This window comes from Musca vetustissima, unplaced genomic scaffold (assembly GCF_032173495.1).
Source record: "Musca vetustissima isolate MV318-11 ecotype Yass unplaced genomic scaffold, APGP_CSIRO_Mvet_v1 utg12013, whole genome shotgun sequence".
Classification (NCBI taxonomy): domain Eukaryota; kingdom Metazoa; phylum Arthropoda; class Insecta; order Diptera; family Muscidae; genus Musca; species Musca vetustissima.
The window spans coordinates 32,262-52,477 of NW_026885808.1; the positions used below are offsets into that span (position 1 = coordinate 32,262).

A 20,216-nucleotide genomic window follows, 5' to 3' on the forward strand; every position below is an offset into this window, starting at 1 on the left:
CAGGGTATATCCATATCTGATACGACGCCTCTCAAAATGTGCTGATGTGTTTTATGCATGTTTTTTTATTTTAAAGTATTTAAAACAGATTTATTGAAATTGGTGTTCTTAAATATTTTTTTCTAAATTGGCAACGAAGTATTCATAATTTTCAAAACTTAAAACACTTATATTTTATAGAAATAAATAATGCATTAAAAGTATGAAAGGGAAATTAGATTCATCATGTTTTTTGTTTTCTTTTCTTCTCTCATTATAGGTTGGTATCAAATCGTATTTATAAATATACATATGCAAGCGAGTTCTACGAGCATTCTTCCGGGCTCTTTCTAACACAATGGGCTACTTTAATCTTAAATTCAGGCTAAGATTCCCTCCATTCCTTGGCAGCATCTACGTTAGCTGGAGACTCATCGTTTGGATCTGCGAGCATCGATATCACAGATATCAAAATTGTCTCAACTGTGTGTACTGGCAAACAACGTTCGGAAGCTTTTTCATATCCCCATTCATCATCTCCAGGTTCATGAAGAATCGAAATGCAAACTTCACCATTTTTCTCGATATTTGTATGCCAAATTTCCGTTACGAACTTCATGCGAGGTGGGCGCAACGGATACTGTTTAGGAAAATATAAATGAACTTTGAACCAGTAAGGAAAGTAGTTAAGTCGGACTGGGCCGACTTAATGATACCCTTCACCACTTTGGGAATATTCTACAAATGTATCCTAAAAGATGTCGCCTTTTTGAAGGAAGATTGACATGCAATTGAACGATCTTAAATATGTGATCATAATCTACCAACCTACGTACTGTTTAAAATTTAATCGCAATCAGACACCCATTGATTATTTGGTGTACAACTAACATGAATAAGTCAAAATTATATATGTAGTGCTATATCTATATCTGAACAGATATCAAGGAAACATGCTACACATAATTCAGTACGCTATGCCAAAATTCGTGCAAATCTCTTGATTTTCAGGGACTTTGGTGCACCATTTACCTAAAATCCGGCGAAACTATATATGGGAGCTTTATCTAAATCTGAACCGATTTTCACAAAACTTAGCACACATCATTCTAGAGTTAATTCAGTACGCTGTGCCAAAATTGGTGCAAATTGAATAATTTTTAGGGATTTGGTGCACCATTTACCTAAAATCGGGCGAAACTATATATGGGTGCTATATCTAAATCGGAACCGATTTTCACGAAACTTAGCACACATCATTCTAGAGTTAATTCAGTACGCTGTGCCAAAATTGGTGCAAATTGAATACTTTTTAGGGATTTGGTGCACCATTTACCTAAAATCTGACGAAACTATATATGGGAGCTATATCTAAACAGGAACCGATTTTCACGAAAATTAGTACACACCATTCTAGAGTTAAGTCAGTACAGTATGGTGCACCATTTATCTAAATCTAAATCTGAACCGATTTTCTCGAAACTTGGCACACATGATTCTGGATTCTAGTTCAGTACGCTGTGCCAAAATTCGTGCAAATTGAATGATCTTCAGGGACTTTGATGCTCAATTTACCTAAAATCGGACGAAAATATATATGGGATCTATATCTAAATTTGAACCGATTTTCTCCAATTTCAATAGGGTTCGTCCTTGGGCCAAATAAGTGAACTGTGCCAAATTTCATTCAAATCGGATTATAAATGCGACCTGTATTTTGTTTACAATTTAACATCAAGAGACGGACGGACGGACAGACGGACGGACATGCATAAATCGACTCAGAATGTGATTCTATGCATATTTTTAAAAGCAACCATGGTTCTATCTCGATTCCTTTTGCCTGTTACAAACATATGCACAAAGACATAATACCCTGTACCACAGTGTGGTGAAGTGTATAAAAATCGGCCTTCATAAAGTGTATCCGGGGGCCTATAATAAGTACCTCCCAGCTGAAAATCCTTCAACAGGATTTTTATTTAGTTCTGTTGTTTTTTCAATAGTAGCGATTATTGAGGCTCAGACATATTTGTGTTTTAAGTAATACTAGCATACATTGTGATCGGAATTTATACTTCTCGGCAATTCTCCTCTAATTTTTGGTTATAATGTCGAACCGCAAGCCCAGTTAAGAAGTTATAAAACGAATCCGAACGAAATATGAAGACTGCTAGCTGCTTCCAATGATTTCTTGCCTTAAAATCCTGTCATTGGCTCCATAGTGCAGTGCCGATATTCAATTTTTATACCCTTCATCACACTGTGGTACAGGGTATTATGTCTTTGTGCATATGTTTGTAACAGGCAAAAGGAAACGAGATAGACACATGGTTCCTTTTGAGAATAGGCATAGAATCACTTTTTAAGCCGATTTATGCATGTCCGTCCGTCCGTCTGTCCGTCTGTCTGTCCATGTTAAATTGTAAACAAAGTACAGGTCGCATTTATGATCCGAATTGGATAAAATTTGGCATAGGCCACTTATTCGGCCCAAGGACGAACCCTATTGAAATTGGGAAAAATCGGTTCAGATTTAGATATAGCTCCCATATATATATTTAACCGATTTAATGTAAACGGCCCCTATATATCTTTCGATTTGCACGAAATTTGGTACATCCTAAACATTTAGGCCTAGAATGATGTCTGCCAAGTTTCGTGAAAATCGGTCTAGATTTAGATATAGCTCCCATATATAGTTTTGTCCGATTTCATGTAAATGGTGCCCCAAATTCCCTATATATCTTTTGATATGCACGAAATTTGGCGTAACGTACTGAATAAAGCCAAGAGTGATGTCTGCCAAGTTTCGAGAAAGTCGGCCCAGATTTAGATATAGCTCCCATATATAGTTTCGTCCGATTTCATGTAAATGGTGCACCAAAGTCCCTATATATCCTTCGATTTGCACGAAATTTGGCATAACGTACTGAATTGAGCCTAGAATGATGTCTGCCAAGTTTCCAGATAATCGGTCCAGATTTAGATATAGCTCCCATATATAGTTTCGTCCGATTTCATGTAAATGGTGCACCAAAGTCCCTATATATCCTTCGATTTGCACGAAATTTGGCATAACGTACTTAATTGAGCCTAGAATGATGTCTGCCAAGTTTCGAGAAAATCGGTCCAGATTTAGATATAGCTCCCATATATAATTTCGTCCGATTTAATGTAAATGGTGTATCAAAGTCCCTATATATCTTTCGATTTGCACGAAATTTGGCATAATGTACTGAATTGAGCCTAGAATGATGTCTGCCAAGTTTCGAGAAAATCGGTCCAGATTTAGATATAGATCCCATATATAATTTCGTCCGATTTAATGTAAATGGTGTATCAATGTCCCTATATATCTTTGGATTTGCACGAAATTTGGCATAACGTACTGAATTGAGCCTAGAATGATGTCTGCCAAGTTTCGAGAAAATCGGTCCAGATTTAGATATAGCTCCCATATATAGTTTCGTCCGATTTCATGTAAATGGTGCACCAAAGTCCCTATATATCATTCGATTTGCACGAAATTTGGCATAACGTCTTAATTGAGCCTAGAATGATGTATGCCAAGTTTCGAGAAAATCGGTCCAGATTTAGATATAGCTCCCATATATAATTTCGTCCGATTTCATGTAAATGGTGCATTAAAGTCCCTATATATCTTTCGATTTGCACGAAATTTGGCATAACGTACTAAATTGAGCCTAGAGTGATGAAAATCGGTCTAGATTTAGATATAGCTCCCTTTTATTATAGATTGATTTTAAGTAATTGACGCACCAAGGAACCAATAGGAACAAAACATTCTGAGATTAGTATAACCTAACCTGTGACAAGTTTGTTTGAAATCGCTTAATATTTGGATAGAGCTTCCATATATATTTTCGCCCGATTGATGTCAGATTGACATCAAATTTTGCACAACGTACAAAATTGCGTAGTTGGGTTTTCTAAAAGCACAGACATAGCCCAACGGATGACCTATTTATATTTGTTTGAAGTCGAATTACATACTTTATGGATTGATCTTGGTGGATTCACACTTAGATAAATATCACATATTTTATTTCATCCAATTTCATGTTAATAGCCCTGTTTAATATACCCATAGTGGTGAAGGGTATCATATAGTCGGCCCCGTCCGACTTTACTACTTTCCTTACTGGTTTTTTTTTGGGTTTGCAATCAATATTACACAAATTCCAAAATATTTCCATTAAAATAACTGGCCTTGTAAAATGAAATGTTCATACCATAGTGCGAGTGAGTTGGATTTTGAAATATATTAAATTTGAAAACTAAATAGAGACATGTAAGGTAAGAGTACTTTTTAAGATTTATACGTTTCCTCTGTAAAATTTATTTCAACCATAAAATATACAATTTAATACCTTATTTGTTAAGCTACACAAAAAATATATTTATATATTAAACAAATAAAAACAAATTTGATATTGCAAATTTCCTATACTTCTATTGTTTATATTTCAACAAATATTATATGTTTATAACTAAAACAAATACCAGCATTGTGCTATTCACTTTGTTATATTTCCGTGGACAACAAAGAATTATATCATTTCCTTTCGAAAAAAAATCTCACAATAATGTTTCCTCTTGCAAAGAAGACATTAATCAAACACTTGAATTTCGGAAAATTCGTTGTATTGCTGTTGTGACTGTTGCTGCTGTTCATGATGCTACCTAGAGCAATGAGGTAATAACTCAACTCAATTAAATTTCAATCTCCCCAAATATTCAGATATTGAAAATTGTAGACAAACAATGATTAGGTTATAGAATCATCATCATTATTGGATTAGTTTTTGTTGTCGATTTTTTGTTTTTTAACACGTTCGTTTATGAGCCAGAAATGAATATGAAACGCCACCTGCTGGGCCTTAGCATTCCTTGTGCGCTGCATATGAAAAAAGTGCATCATCTTCTTCATATTCCCTTGGTTGCATTGGTTGAAGTGCCAGCCAACCTGGCAGGCATGCCTGTCTGATTTCCTCCCGGACTTCCCTACTAAGTTGTTTTGTATATTTATTTAAAATTAACACTTTAATTTGTTATTTGAACAAAAGTTAATGTAAAACACTGCTGGAAGAATGAATTCAAGTGGCCAGTTTCATAAACGAAGGAATAAAGACACCTACCATTCCTTGCACAGCCAACATGATATTCATAAATTGAAAATAATTTTTCACCAAAACGAACAGAAAATCTCAAGTTGAGCAGATGATTTGTATTTCACACTCTTCGATTATTAAAAACAGAAAAAATAGACAAAAATGTTACTTTTACAAGATGAATTCAAAACATTATATTTTTTTAGAATCGCAATAGGGGTCCTTTTGTGGATGAAGATTCGATCCCTGTAATATCTTGAAAATATCTTTGGTATTCAGTCTTCAAATTGATTGTTCAATAATATTTTGATCGAGTCGGTTCAATTGATAGAAACGTTTAATAATGGTTAAGCAAATATTTGGTTTATTTGTAGATCAAACGATTCATTCATTATTGTTCTTTGCTGATCAATTGAAGTTTTGATACTTAAGTGTTGTTTTGTTTTTCTGTTCAATATTGCATTCCTGAAGACCTCCCAGAAGTGGCAACAAGTATGGAATGGAATTTGAAATAAATTGACTTTAATTGATATGTTTAATTAGGAATTCGTGTAGAAAGTTTTAGGAACATTCAATGTGATTTATAAGGAGGCATATGTGAGAGAGAGAAATTTAAGATTCGAGATTGAAATCCAATATACAGAACCAATACACAAAGACCAATGCCGACAGGGATCGATTAGGTGACTCTTGAGCAGACAATTAATTCATTGTTAAAGCCAATCAGAGCCGTTGCTCTGCGAAGCCTACGCTTATCTTGGTCCCTCTTTCATCTCAATTGTGGACACTGACCTCCCCGCGGGCAGCTATTCTCATCACCCGATGATATAGTGAGCTAATATGTGCCGCGAGTTCACCCATAAGAACTATAAAAAAATGGGTTGAGGCGTCGGGTTATTTGCCCACTCTCGGAAATCCCAACCTACTATGAAAAAGCAATGAAAAAGAAAACCAAATTCCCCTAATGTTGACGACCCCCGCAAACGTATAAAGGACCACGATCTGCGAATCTGCACTTGGAATGTGCGCACGTTGTAGAGAACAGGCGCAGTGTTCGCTTTGGCGGATGTACTCAAGAAGTACAAAGCCGATATTATTGCCTTACAGGTAATGTGATGGAAAGGGACAGGCGTAAGTAAATCAGACGATTACGCCCTGTATTATAGCTGTCATGAAACGAGACATGAATTTGGCTACGGACTTATGGTTAACAGAATAAAAGATCTCGTCTCCAGATTCACTCGAGTAGATGAGCGAATTGCTATAATCCGTATAAAAGGGAAGTTCTTCTACATCAGTCTCATTTGCCCCATGCTCGGACCGAAGATAAAGATGAACAGAACAAAGTCATATTTTACGAGCGCCTAGAAACAGCATATGACCGTTGCCCTGGCCATGAAATTAGAATTCTGCTAGGAGATTTTAATGCAAAAATCGGAAGGGAAAATATCTTTAGCCCCACCGTCGGAAAATTCAGCCTTCATGAAGAAACATCCGACAACGGCATGAGGTTGATTGACTTCACGGCAGCAAAAACATGGTAGTTAGCAGCACAAGATTCAAGCATCTCGATATACACAAGGCCACCTGTATCTCTTCTGATCAAGCAACGAGAAATCAAATTGATCATGATGTGATAGACGGAAGGCATTCATCCAGTGTTTTAGACGTCCGATCGATCCGAGAAGCGAATGTTGACCACCAGAGAATTGCCCACTCCCTACAAACAGTGTGCTGTGTGAACGATTGAAGCCAATAGTCAATGACATCATCGGACCAATGCGGCTTCAGACCTGAAAAATCCACCATTGACCAGACTTTCACTCTGTCGACTATAAAGACGCATTCGACAGCCCTATCCGTTCAGAGGTGTTTAAAGCCATGTCTGCGTTCGGCATTCCTGCAAATTTAATACAGCTATGCAGGATAATTTTAAGTGGCACAAGATCAGCAGTTAAAGTAGGAAAGGACCTATCGGTGCCCTTCAATACCGAACAGGTATTCAGACAAGGTGACAGCTTGTCGTGTGATCTTTTTGACATCCTGCTGGAAAAGGTCATACGAGACGCAAAGGTGAACAGAAATGACACTCTGTACACCAAACAACACATGTTACTCGCCTACGCCGATGACATCGATATAATGGGTCGAATATTGCGAGCGGTAGCAGCCACCTTTGAACAAATTGAAAAGGAGTCTGCCAAAGTGGGTCTGGCAGTAAACGGCGAGAAGACCAAGCTGATGGTATCAACGCGCAAGACGTCCAGTAGACTCGGACCAACTGTGGAACTTGAGAACTACAGCTTCGAGATATTTAAAGACTTTATATACCTTGGTACTGCCATAAATAAAACAAATGACATCAGTTTTGAAATTCGGAGAAGGATTGTGATGGCTAACAGATGCTACTATGGTCTAAGTAAGAAGTTTAGAAACAAGACCAACTCCCGCCAGACCAAACTCACACTTTACAAGACGCTGATACTACCCGTGCTATTATATGGATCAAAGGCATGGGTACTTGCACAAGCAGATGAGGCAGCTCTTGGGGTGTTTGAAAGAAAAATTCTCCGAAAGATCTACGGGCCGATCTGCGTCGACGGTGAATATCGGCGTCGAATGAACCACGGTGGCTAGGATTTGCGCACAAGACCGACGCGCTTGGAAATCTTTTTTAAGCTCGGCTTATGGAACAACCGTTCTGTAACGAGCCAGCTATGTAAGTAAGTAGTAATATTTCGATGAAGCGGGATATTTATATTTGAGCTTTGTAAAAATATGGACCTATATCAAGCATATTCTGCAAACATGATTTTTATGCACGTGGCACATTGTATGGTTTCGCCGACATAGAATTTTATTCTGATCAAGGATAAATGATTTTCTAGGTTCTTCGATGAAATGACAAGCTTACGGTATCAAGTCGAGAATACTAAACCATTAAGGAAAGTTCAAACGTCGGACGGAGCCAACTATATGACACCCTTCACAACTTTGGATACGCACAAGAGATTCTCATATGTACAATATCATTTAGATAGAATAGACATAACATCTTTGGAGGGCCGTTGAAATGGAATCGGACGAAATTAACTGCGTGAAGTTATAGATATTTGAACTAAAATAAAAGAACCCATACACAAACTAATCTGAAATTTATAGAAGTTGAATGTCAATCGTCGTGCAAAATATGTATCAGATCTATATATAAATATATAAATCTAGACCTAATTTAGTACTCTGTGCAAAATGTTGACTCAATCGGACCAATACTGGGAGTTTGGTGCACCATTTACATAAATCGGACGAAACGATATATGGGAGCTATATGTAAATCTGAACCGATTTTACTGAAACTTGTCACAGGTTAGGATATGCTAATTTCAGTATAATATGGGAGCTATAAATCGGAGCATAAATGCTTTGTTCACAAAAATACATGGACGGACATACATAAATCGAATCAGAAGGTGATTCCATGCATATTCTCAAAAGGAACCATGTGTCTATCTCGATTCCTTTTGCCTGTTACAAACATATGCATAAAGACATAATACCCTGTACCACAGTGTGGTGAAGGGTTTAAAAATACTGCAATAAGTTCGCTTCAAAACGTTATTCAAAATATATATCCAATTGAATATCGTTTCTTATGAAATTTGCAATTGAGAGAAGGTTCAATAATCATTGGACCTTAAACTTCCTTCTGCGGTTTTGACCTTGTCTTACTAAAAATATCATCACGAGTAAAAAAAATTAAACGAATCAGATAATTTAATCGATTTAAATGAATTTACAAATTTTCAAAGTTTAGACTCTTTGAGGGCAGATAAAGTGGAATCTGCATAATCTACACCTTCACACTTGATCTATGTTTGGAAAAAAATCTTATGATGTTCAAACTATAGACCAAATCGGCTACTCCTTACAAGAATACTTATTGGCAACACGAAGGCAGACTGACACACCTTCCGTTTTTATATCCTTCACCACACTGTGGAACAGGGTATTATGTCTTTGTGATATGTTTGTAACAGGCAAAAGGAAACGATATAGACACATGGTTCCTTTTGAAAATATGCATAGAATCACTTTCTGAGTCGATTTATGCATGTCCGTCCGTCTGTCTGTCCATGTTAAATTGTTAACAAAGTACAGGTCGCATTTATGATCCGAATTGGATGAAATTTGGCATAGATCACTTGTTTGGCCCAAGGACGAACCCTATTGAAATTGGGAAAAATCGGTTCAGTTTAGATATAGCTCCCATATATATTTTCGTCCGACTTAATGTAAATGGTGTACCGAAGTCCTCATATATCTTTCGATTTGCACGAAATTTGGCACAGCGTACTGAATTAGGTCTAGAAAGATGTGTGTTGAGTTTCCTGAAAATCAGTCCAGATTTAGATATAGCTCCCATATATAATTTCATCAGATTTAATGTAAATGTTGCACCAAAGTCCCTATATATCTTTCGATTTGCACGAATTTGGTATAGCGTAATGAATTTGGTCTAGAATTATGTGTGTTAAGTTTCGTGAAAATCGATTCAGATTTAGATATAGCTCCTATATATTTTTTCTTCCGAGTGTATGGAAATTGTGCACTAAAGACCCAAAGTTTGTCTGATTGCCACACAATTTGGTACAATGAACTGTAGTTAATATAAGTTAATCTCTGGCAAGTCTCATTGAAATCGGTTCAGATTTTGATATAGCTTCTACAAGTATATTTTCGTCCGATTTTACACAGTATAGTATAACCTAGAACATAACTTGTAACATAACTTGTGGCAAGTTCAGTTCAAATCGGTTTATATTTATATATAGCCCCTATATTGTTATATTGTTTCGTCAGATTTAGATATAACACCCGTAAATAGTTTCGTCCGATTTTAAGTAAATGGTTCACTAAAAACCCAAAGGTAGACCAATTGACACAAAACGTACTGAAGTTAATATAACCTAGAGGGTGGGAAGTTTTGAAATCGGTTCAGATTAGTATAGAGCTCCTATATAAATTTTCTCCCGGTTTTAAGTACATAATGCATATAACTTAACCTCTTTAGATTTCGATATAGTTTATATATATATATATATATATCCTTTATATTGCTATATATAATTTTGTCCCATTGTAAGAAGCAAACCTATATCTGACCAAATGAAAAATTTAGTGTAGGTTGCAGAAAGACATGTTTATGGATCCATTTTCATTTTAATGGTCCTTCAAAAATTCGACGTCTGTAATGATTCATCTGTTGAATATACCCAAAGTGGTGAAGGGTATCATATAGTAGGCCCCGCCCGACTTTACTATTTTCCTTACTGGTTTTATATATAATAAAGAACTCAAAATGTGGCCGAATACACAAAACATACTAAAATAAGTGTAACCTAACATGTGACAAGTTTCGATTAAATCGGTTTACATTTAGATATTTTGCTTTAAATTAATTTACATAATTTTGTCCTATTGTACGAAGCAACTCTATATCTGACCAAAATTTATAGGTTGCAGAAAGACCTTTTTAATTTCATGCTAATGGTCCTTCAAAAATACGACGTCTGTTAGGATTCCATCTGTTGAATATACCCAAAGTGGTGAAGGGTATCATATAGTCGGCCCCGTCCGACTTTACTACTTTCCTTACTGGTTTGTTTTAGATTCAACACAACATTTTTATTTACATCAAATTCTATACGATTCTACCAACCTAATACCGCTGGTAATATTCACCACAATTATGATTACATATTTGGCAAATGTTATAATACCCAAGGGAGTATGAAATCCATTACAATAATCATAAAAATCTCGGGTAAGTGGTACGATATAATAAAGAAATATTCCACATACATCAAAGTAAAACGTGACAAGATAGTCACGTTTAATACATATTTTGATCTATTCTATGATGTTCTTTACACCATTATCTAAAACCGTTATAACATCAGAGTATGAGAATATATTTTTTCCTCTTTATGACCACAACGTGATAACACACTCTGGAATTCTATATGGCAAAAATAAATGTGAAATAATGTACCTGTTTCTTTAAAGTGCTTCCAAAATGTCAATGATGTACATAAAGATATATATCTGTCCCTAAATGGAATTAAATGAAAAAAATAGCTTAAGAAAGATTACAATATATGAACGGAATACCTGTTGCAAAACTCAATCATGGAATTATCACCGGTGATTGTACGAGAGTTTTTGACCAACAACGAAACCTATATCATGCCTCAAACTCCGTATTAATCGGACTTGGTTCCGGTTGACTTTTTCTGGTGGGGACGTTATAAGTTGGATATAACAAAACTCGGATCGATACCACTAATATTGAAACTTGGCTTATTTTTCATAATACTTTCATATGCTAACGTGGTACCAAAATAATATTTACGAACCAACATTTCTATAATAATTCAGTGGACGCTATACAAATCAATTTAATCAAATATGAAGATATTTTATATGAATGTCATGTAAACGCATAAAGAGATTTTTTCAATCAAAATAATTTTTTATGATAAAATAATAAAATGAGAAGAAATAATAAAATACAAAAAGTTTCAACTGGCATTGATTCATTTGATTTGGATTTATTTTGCCAAAAAAAAAAAAAAAAATCAATACCATAAACAATTCACTCAAACTTTTGAACTTTCTTAACCCTTTGTCTAATCATTCAATGGGCGAGCAGACCCTTTTATTAGCACAACATAATAATTTCCTTTATGAATAGCCTGCGACCCTTTCTACAGTGGCAACCCTTGTTGTCCTTTTGAAAATCCGAACATTTATTGCCATAAGACTATGACGTTTGAACAATAGAGAGACCAAGCCGAAAATATTGAGAAGTTTCAATTTTTATTGTGTGCCAAATATCTATAACTGACTGACGACTGACTTTAGCAGAAAATCGTTTGCCATAATGCCACACGAAACCCATCACAACATTTACCATCATTATTTTGTATGATGATGGAAAAGGTTTGAGAAGCTTTCTTACATTACTTTGATTGCTGTTTTTCGGCAGACAATCGGCAATATATTTGTATTCCAACAACAAAGTCATTTCAATATGAATCTTTGTCCACGTTCTATGTGGGGAATAAAATCAATAAAAACCCTCAATAAATAATCGTTACAAATATTATCAGTAAGGGGCAACGCAAGAATAAGCGGAACCATAAAGATTTTTTAACGAGAAACAATTTCTTGGGCTATGAAATACCCCCGTTCGACATAGAAAACCATTTATGTCCGTTTGCCATGTTTTTGTACTGTAACCAGTCTTGAGTATTTGAGAAAAAGGGGCCAAAGGAACGTGCCACGGTTAGATTTAGATGTTGTTGAGTCAAAATGTAGAGAAATATATATATATATATATATATATATATATTATGCCTGTTATTTTAGCATGTTTACTATATTCGGAATTGAAGATTGGAGATGAATAGTAACGTATCTAAAGACTGTGCTGAAACTTGTTTAAATCACAACACATCCATGCCCGCGTGAAGGTACTCTGACAAATGCAGCTGGAGAAAACGGACTCGATATATTCCATCATGACCTTCTAGATGGATTTAACCATCGTTCCAATCTACCTTCAATACATGGTGATTTTCTACTTCTAACCCGGCAGAAACAGTCTGAAACTTCTATACGATTCAAACCCAGATGCTTCCCAATTCAGCAAGAGCGCCACACTCTACCCCCATCCCGAAGTGGTTGTCGTAGAAGCTGATGCGTAACCCTGTAGATCAACCTGATGTTTATATTCACCATGCCGATACACACGGTATACAATGCGCCACAAATCATCTCTATTTTCATGTACAAATATCCTCCAATTACTTATTTTCTCCTAGACAGCTCGTCATTGTAAGTCCTAAGAGCAAGGAATTCGGATTTAGTTAAATCTTTCGAATTGCTTCGCACGACTATTTGGAAACGCTTACCCAGCCGACAACCTTTCAGGCGCACGAGTCCACCATTTAACTTTAAATGGCTTAGACTGACGATGTCTACCAAGAGTACGTCTTTGACGCTGTTCATCGGCTCATTTATGTTGCTGACCTGGCATTCCACGGTCAATGCCATATAGGCCTCTTGTGATTCCCTGATACAGTACGCATAATGGTCCCAATTCACGTTCCGTTCCTTAAAAACGCAACGTTCCCTGCGTACGACCCCTCCGAGTGGCCACAATCTCAATGAGATTGCTATCACTCATATTCCAGTCTTCACACTGGCAGAAGTCACGCTACGTTCCTTGCGTACGTACCCTCGGAGTGGCCACAATTTCAATGAGATTGCGATTACTCAAACCCTAGTCTTTACACCCCATTTACAGAAATCACGTTTATGTAGCTCACAACGGAAGTGACATTAAATATACAGATTCGAGGGTTCATTTAAAATATCGATACCCATCGCTAACACCCTCTCGGATGGAATTCCAATGGCCACATGTGTGTCTGATCACCTTTGAGAACTATAGCGAGGAGGTTGCTTTAGCATCTAAACCTATGATTTGCAGATAACTACACTCGAGCAGTAGTACCGAATCCATATACCTTAAACATGGCTCCAACATGTATTAAATCGGCAATAGATGCTAGCCAGCAACACTTCCCCTCCCACCATTCTACCGAAGCACTCCGCCAACTATTTACTTCTAACAACAGTACTGTTATCGTCACTACAACTATTAAAACAGAGCCATATCGGTCGTCTCCCCGGCAATCCCCGGCAATCCCCGCACACAACCATCTCAACCGTAAGAATGCTGCACTAACGCAAACATTGGAACTATACGACGAACTCGTGCATAACCACTACTGGGGTATTCTCATCAGTGCATTTGCCCTCGCCAGGGATGGTCCATGTGACGAATTTTTACGTTTTCGACTGTAAAAAAGGCGTAAACGTCGAAAACGTCATATACCTGTAAAAATGTAATAAATGTAGGAAACGTCATTTATTTGAATATTATTATCAAATTCAGCTATTTTAAAGTATATATATTATTTTTACATATATCTTAATATTCCATACTAGAATTGATAAAAATTCCAAACTTTTTGGAGAGAAGAACATTTTGAAATTGTATGTGTTTGAGTAAACCATACGTAATTTCAAAATTTATAAATGGAAATAGCTATTTTGTCAAAAACCTAATGGTTTTGGGTGGGTTTCCGACGTTTCTGACGTGTGTATTATACGTCGGAAAAGTATGTAATTTACGTCACAGTTTCTGACGGACCATCTCTGGCCCACGCCGTCAACGCCGCATAAATTGGACTGTCAAAAGAAAGAAAAAATGGATAGGCGGAAGTAGCTTGAACGGACAGTTTTGGCAATGAATCAAATTTGAATAGCTCCGCTCAACGAGTAACATTCTGGAATCACTGAATACAAATGCCTTCCGAGCACAGCTTTTCCGTCATACGTTCGGTGCACTCCAGTACAACGTTCATCTTAGCCTCTCTACCACCCGGCATCCAGGGTCCACTCACCAGCCTTACACTCCGTTTAAAGATCTCTTCGGTCATCAAGATATTGGAGTTCATTTTGTAGAGTCCCATTATGAACCCTTCCATAGAATGATCCGCTGGACCGCATCACGAGGCCCAAGCATATTTCGGACAGTAAGATTCAATCCACATCTGCAAATTTCGTATTGGCCACCATCAGTCCGCCACTGACGTGACGCATTGACTTCATGGATGCGAACATTCAAAGTTGGACCCACTTCATACACACGCTTCCTCGCCAAATCTTTCCCTGAAGCGCGCAGAAGGCACAACAACAGGGGCAGCTACAGAACCTGAGGGCGCCAAAGCATGGCGCATCACAACACCTCTAACCATAATGCTTTAATAGGCCTACAACTTACCTTCAACTTGTCTTCAACTTTTCATTTTAAACAATCGATCTCATGACGATCTCCCCGCATCTGGCTTTCTTAGCGTTCATTCAATAGAACCACCGGGCTGTATGCAACGATCTTCAATTCTCTCACAGGCACTCTACCAATTGACTTGACGGAAGCACCCTTAAAAAGTAGGCACAAGTCCTGCGAAAATAAAATGGTAAGGCTATTTTTTTGCAAAATTGAAAAACAGCCCATTCAATCCAAAATTTGAATTTTTAAATTTTAGCAAATTGTCAATTGATCAGTTCCCTTACTGCAAGAATCTACTAGATTTCACCATTTTCTTCGATAACATACAGGAATGGTATTCACCCTATTTCCGGGTTTCTGTTATCAAATCGATTTAGAATGGATAGTTTTACGATACTTTATAGACGTAGGTAAATACCCCAGTTTTTATCCAAAAATTGGGTATAAACTCATTAACTGCGGAACCACTTGACATAGTATACATGTTTTTATGTCAAAGCAAATATAGAAATCCAAAATGGGGTCCCTGGCTCCAAGTTTTGATATAGCCCCCATATAACCGTATCTCCCGATTTAAGGTATTTTTTGTCTATTAGACACATTTTACAACCAAATTGGCTGTAATTTGGCACAGAGTGTTCTTTTTGGGTACAAAATGTCCATGCAAAAATGTATGTATGTAGGTCCACGTTTACTGGTTGCCCCCATACAAAGGTACCCCTATTTTGAGTATTTTAACCAAAAATTGGGTATAAACTCATTAACTGCGGAAGCACTTGACATTGGCGGCCAAAATTTTGTATACATGTTTTTACTGTCAAAGCATATATAGAAATCCAAAATGGGGTCCCTGGGTCCAAGTTGGGTATTTTACCACTGCCCATCTCTATAGATTCTTGCAGTACGGGAACAGACCAAATGTGTATCGATAGTTAAAAACTGAATGTAGGTTGTTACAAATATTTTATATCTACACCCTAATAAACACAATTGTCTCGCAACATATATACATATTGAAATAAATATTGTTTATTGTTGTTTTTGTGCTGATGCTAGTACATTCGTTGTTGCTGTTGTTATTGCTATTGTTCGATTTCATTTATATGATTTCTATGAAACTAAAAACGAACAACAATAAAAGTCCATACACAATCAAGGCACGGACAGATATATATTTTCACAGAACATAAACATAAATATTGATGAGTTAAGTGAGCGTTTTCACCCTTTTGCTAACCAGTTGCCCCCGCCCGCCTCACACACACACTCACTGCAAACAACAATCATTTAGTCTACCAACAAGCCAGACCAAGCCAACCAACCAACCATCCGACTAACTTCCACAGTAAATGTAATTCGACCTCCTTGTGACCACAGTCAAGTCTGTTAGCAAAGGGTCGAATAGTTAGTTGGTCGACTGGTCGTTTGGGTCGTTTCCCAAAGCAAAAATAAAAACCATTTATGATGGGGGGCAAATATAATAGAGGGATCACCCCTTTTTTTATTTAGAATTTTATTGATTGTTTTATTCCGACTCTGATGGTATTGTTAACAAACGGAAGTGATATCGTTGTTGCTATTGCTGTTCATGTTACTTTGAAATTGTTGGAGTACGAGTATGTCGCTACGTCCGTTCGACCATTGTCATTTATGATTTGTGTACTACACAACAACTGCTGCTCTAGTTTCATTGTTTCATTTGTCGATGTAGATTTTGTTTTTGTTGTTTTGATATTTGTACACTTGTACGGCAACATCCTTAATGAATTATTGTTAGGACTTGGAGAATTATTATGACTGTTTTTATCAAATGATGTGGAAAAAATGTAATGATTTAATGACATTTCCCCATTATGTTTCAACCCACTCCCACTCAAACCCCTTTCGTTGTAGAACAATAAGTGAATTGAAGAAAATAGAGTAGGAAGCAATTAAAATTATTATTTTTTGAAGAAAAAAACTACATTTATAGATGAAATAATATTTTTTTTTCGTATATCCTTGTTTTAATTTATCACATAATGAAAACGAGAAGGACAAGTCAAAAGTCTGACGGTTCCGAATATATAATACCCTACACAACTATATTTATATACAAGATATTGTATTCTCGTTGTTTAACAAATCTTGCTATCGAAAATTGATTTTAAACATAGCCTCCAAACTCCCCAAAATATCCAAAAATATGAGGAAATGTGGCACGTTTCCCAGCTAAATTGGCTATTATTTACTATTTTGGAATGACAATACTTAGCAAAGCCTTCTAATTAAAATGATCAATATTAGTCTCCTTTTTTGGGCACATTTTCAACCGAATTAATTGTAATTTGGTTCACAGTGAATGCCAAATATTTATCGTGGCATGGGTCGCAATATATAATAATTCTGAACGATATAATTTTGATATAATTAGACAAATGGGTTTATGGAATAAATAGATATCACATATAAGGGTTTCGGGGGCCCTGATTACGAGTCTGTAAGAAAAAAGGAAAAATTCATTAGGGCGGATCGAATATGACTAATTTGTTTGAAAATTGAATAAATTAAATTATTTTTGAATCCAAAACGTCGGCTAAAACATAAGGATACATTAAATTTTCATTTCATAGCAGTTTTTACTCTCAAAATTATTATGGGCATAAAAACATGACATACCTTAATTAAATTTGAAAATAGCCAAGTTGGTTATAAAAAAGTCAATCTCAAAACCAGTAAGGAAAGTAGTAAAGTCGGACTGGGCCGACTATATGATACCCTTCACCACTTTGGGTATATTCTACATATGTATCCTAAAAGACAGGCCTTTTCGAAGGAACATTGACATCAAATTGAACGAACCTAAATATTTGATATTTACCTATATCTAAACCGATTAACATCAATCCCTACACATGTCATTCTGCAACCTATGCTAAATTTTGCAAATCGATTTAAAGCAAACTTGACACACGCTATTCGGTATGCTGCACTGTTTAAAATTTAATCTCAAGCAAACACCCATTGATTATTTGTTGTACAATAAACATGAATAAGTCGAAATTATATATGGAAGCTAGCTATATCTATATCTGAACCGATTTCAAGGAAACTTGCCAGAGATTAATTTATATTAACTTCAGTACGTTGTGTCAATCGGCCTAGCTAAGGGTCTTTAGTACACCATTTATTCAGTACGCTATACCAATATCGAATGATATTCTTAATTCAGTACGCTATGCCAAAATTCGTGCATATCAAAGGATTTGCAGGGACATTGATGGAACATTTACCTAAAATCGAGCGAAACTATATATGGGAGCTATATCTATATCTGAACCGATTTGCACGAAATTTATCACACACCATTCTACACTTCGTGCATATTTAATGGTTTTCAGGGACTTTGGTGTACCATTTACCTAAAATCGGGCGAAACTATATATATGGGAGCTATATCTAAATCTGAACCGATTTTCCCCAAATTGAGCACACATCATTGTCGACTTAATTTAGTACGCTATGCCAAAATTCGTGCAAATCTAATAATTTTCAGGGACTTTGGTGCACCATTTACGTAAAATCGGACGAAAATATATATATGGGAGCTATATCTAAATTTGAACCGATTTTCTACAATTTCAATAGGATTCGTCCTTGGGTCAAACCAATGGGCTGTGCCAAATTTCATCCAATTCGGATCATAAATGCGGCCTGTACTTTGCTCACAAAAATACACATACGGACAGACGGACATGCATAAATCGACTCAGAATGTGAATCTATGCATATTCTCAAAGGAACCATGATTCATTTTGCCTGTTACAAACATATGCACAAATACATAATACCCTGTACCACAGTGTGGTGAAGGGTATAAAAAATAAATAATAATAATAAATGGGTTCCTAGCCCATAGTGCAAAGACCAAAGTGACAAAGGTTGGCTGCACAATGTGATGATCGCTCAAAAAATGGTTTGGTGTGTGGATGTGTACCCCATGCTCGGCGGACATTCTACAAGTTGTCATCAATCCCTTCACAATACGAATGGAGACGACTGCACCATCCTGAACGTATTGAGCTGTATTCATTCTTCATGTCGGCAACAGGGATGGTCCGTGTGACAAATTTTTAGGTTTTCGACTGTCAAAAAGGTGTAAACGTTGAAAACGTCATATACTTGTATAAAATGTAATAAATGTAGTAAACGTCATTTATATGAATTTTATCAGAATATACAGTTATTTTCAAGAATATATATTTTATTTTTACATGTATCTGACTATTCCTTACTAGAACTGATAAAACTTTCTATTTTTTTTTGAGAAGAAAATTTTGAAATTTTATATGGAAATGAGTAAATTTCCAAATTGATTAATGGGAATAGCTATTTTGTCAAAAACCTAATGGGTTTGGGTAGGTTTCCGACGTTTCTGAAGTATGTATTATACGTCGGAAATGTATGTCATTTACGTCACTTTTTCTGACAGGCCATCTCTGGTCGGCAATGGTAGTCAAAACGTTCATATCGTTGGACCTCTCTCAGAAGAATAGTTGACCCAAAAGCATTTTCTCTTAACATACGGAAATCCCTATTCACAATTGAACTTCTTTCAAAAATATACTCCTTCTCGATATTCAATTATACAACTACAAACTCTTTCTGAAAGAATTTGCAGTAGATTTTGGGTTACACTCCAACATTTTGCACAGTGGTTGGTGAAATATTTCTGTAGTTTTTCCACGCATTCAGACGACAAATCACAACATATCCGTAGCATCGTAGTTCTAGTAAAAAATCATATATATACAACAATCGTCCCTCCTTTAGGTGTTCCTGGAATTTTGGGTATGAATATGTTTAATAGCATTAGTGGCAAAATTGATCCCTGTTGTCTTTATGCGTCGTTTTTCCGGCATTAGATTTTCAAATATCACTTGAAATTTAATATATGTCTATAATTTATATTGTAATTTTCAGGTCTTTATGTCAAAATCTAACTGAACATTTATTTACAAATATTTCCATTTTATTCTTCAATAATTTCTGGTACCTACAATAAGTTTTAATAAAATACCTTTACACAACCCGGAACCAAAAAAAAAATCCATTCTACGGTCACTCAGTAGAATGGAATCTGAAAATAAATATTCTTTATTAACATTTTAGATTGTGGTAAATATTTAAAGTGCCTT

At 36.1% G+C, this 20,216-nt stretch overlaps 1 pseudogene; it reads right to left on the reverse strand.

Annotated features, from left to right (window-relative positions):
* Window positions 1-289: 289 nt before the first annotated feature.
* LOC133333050 (ubiquitin-conjugating enzyme E2 G1-like) lies at window positions 290-2,009 on the reverse strand (annotated as a pseudogene).
* Between the last annotated feature and the right edge of the window lie 18,207 nt (window positions 2,010-20,216).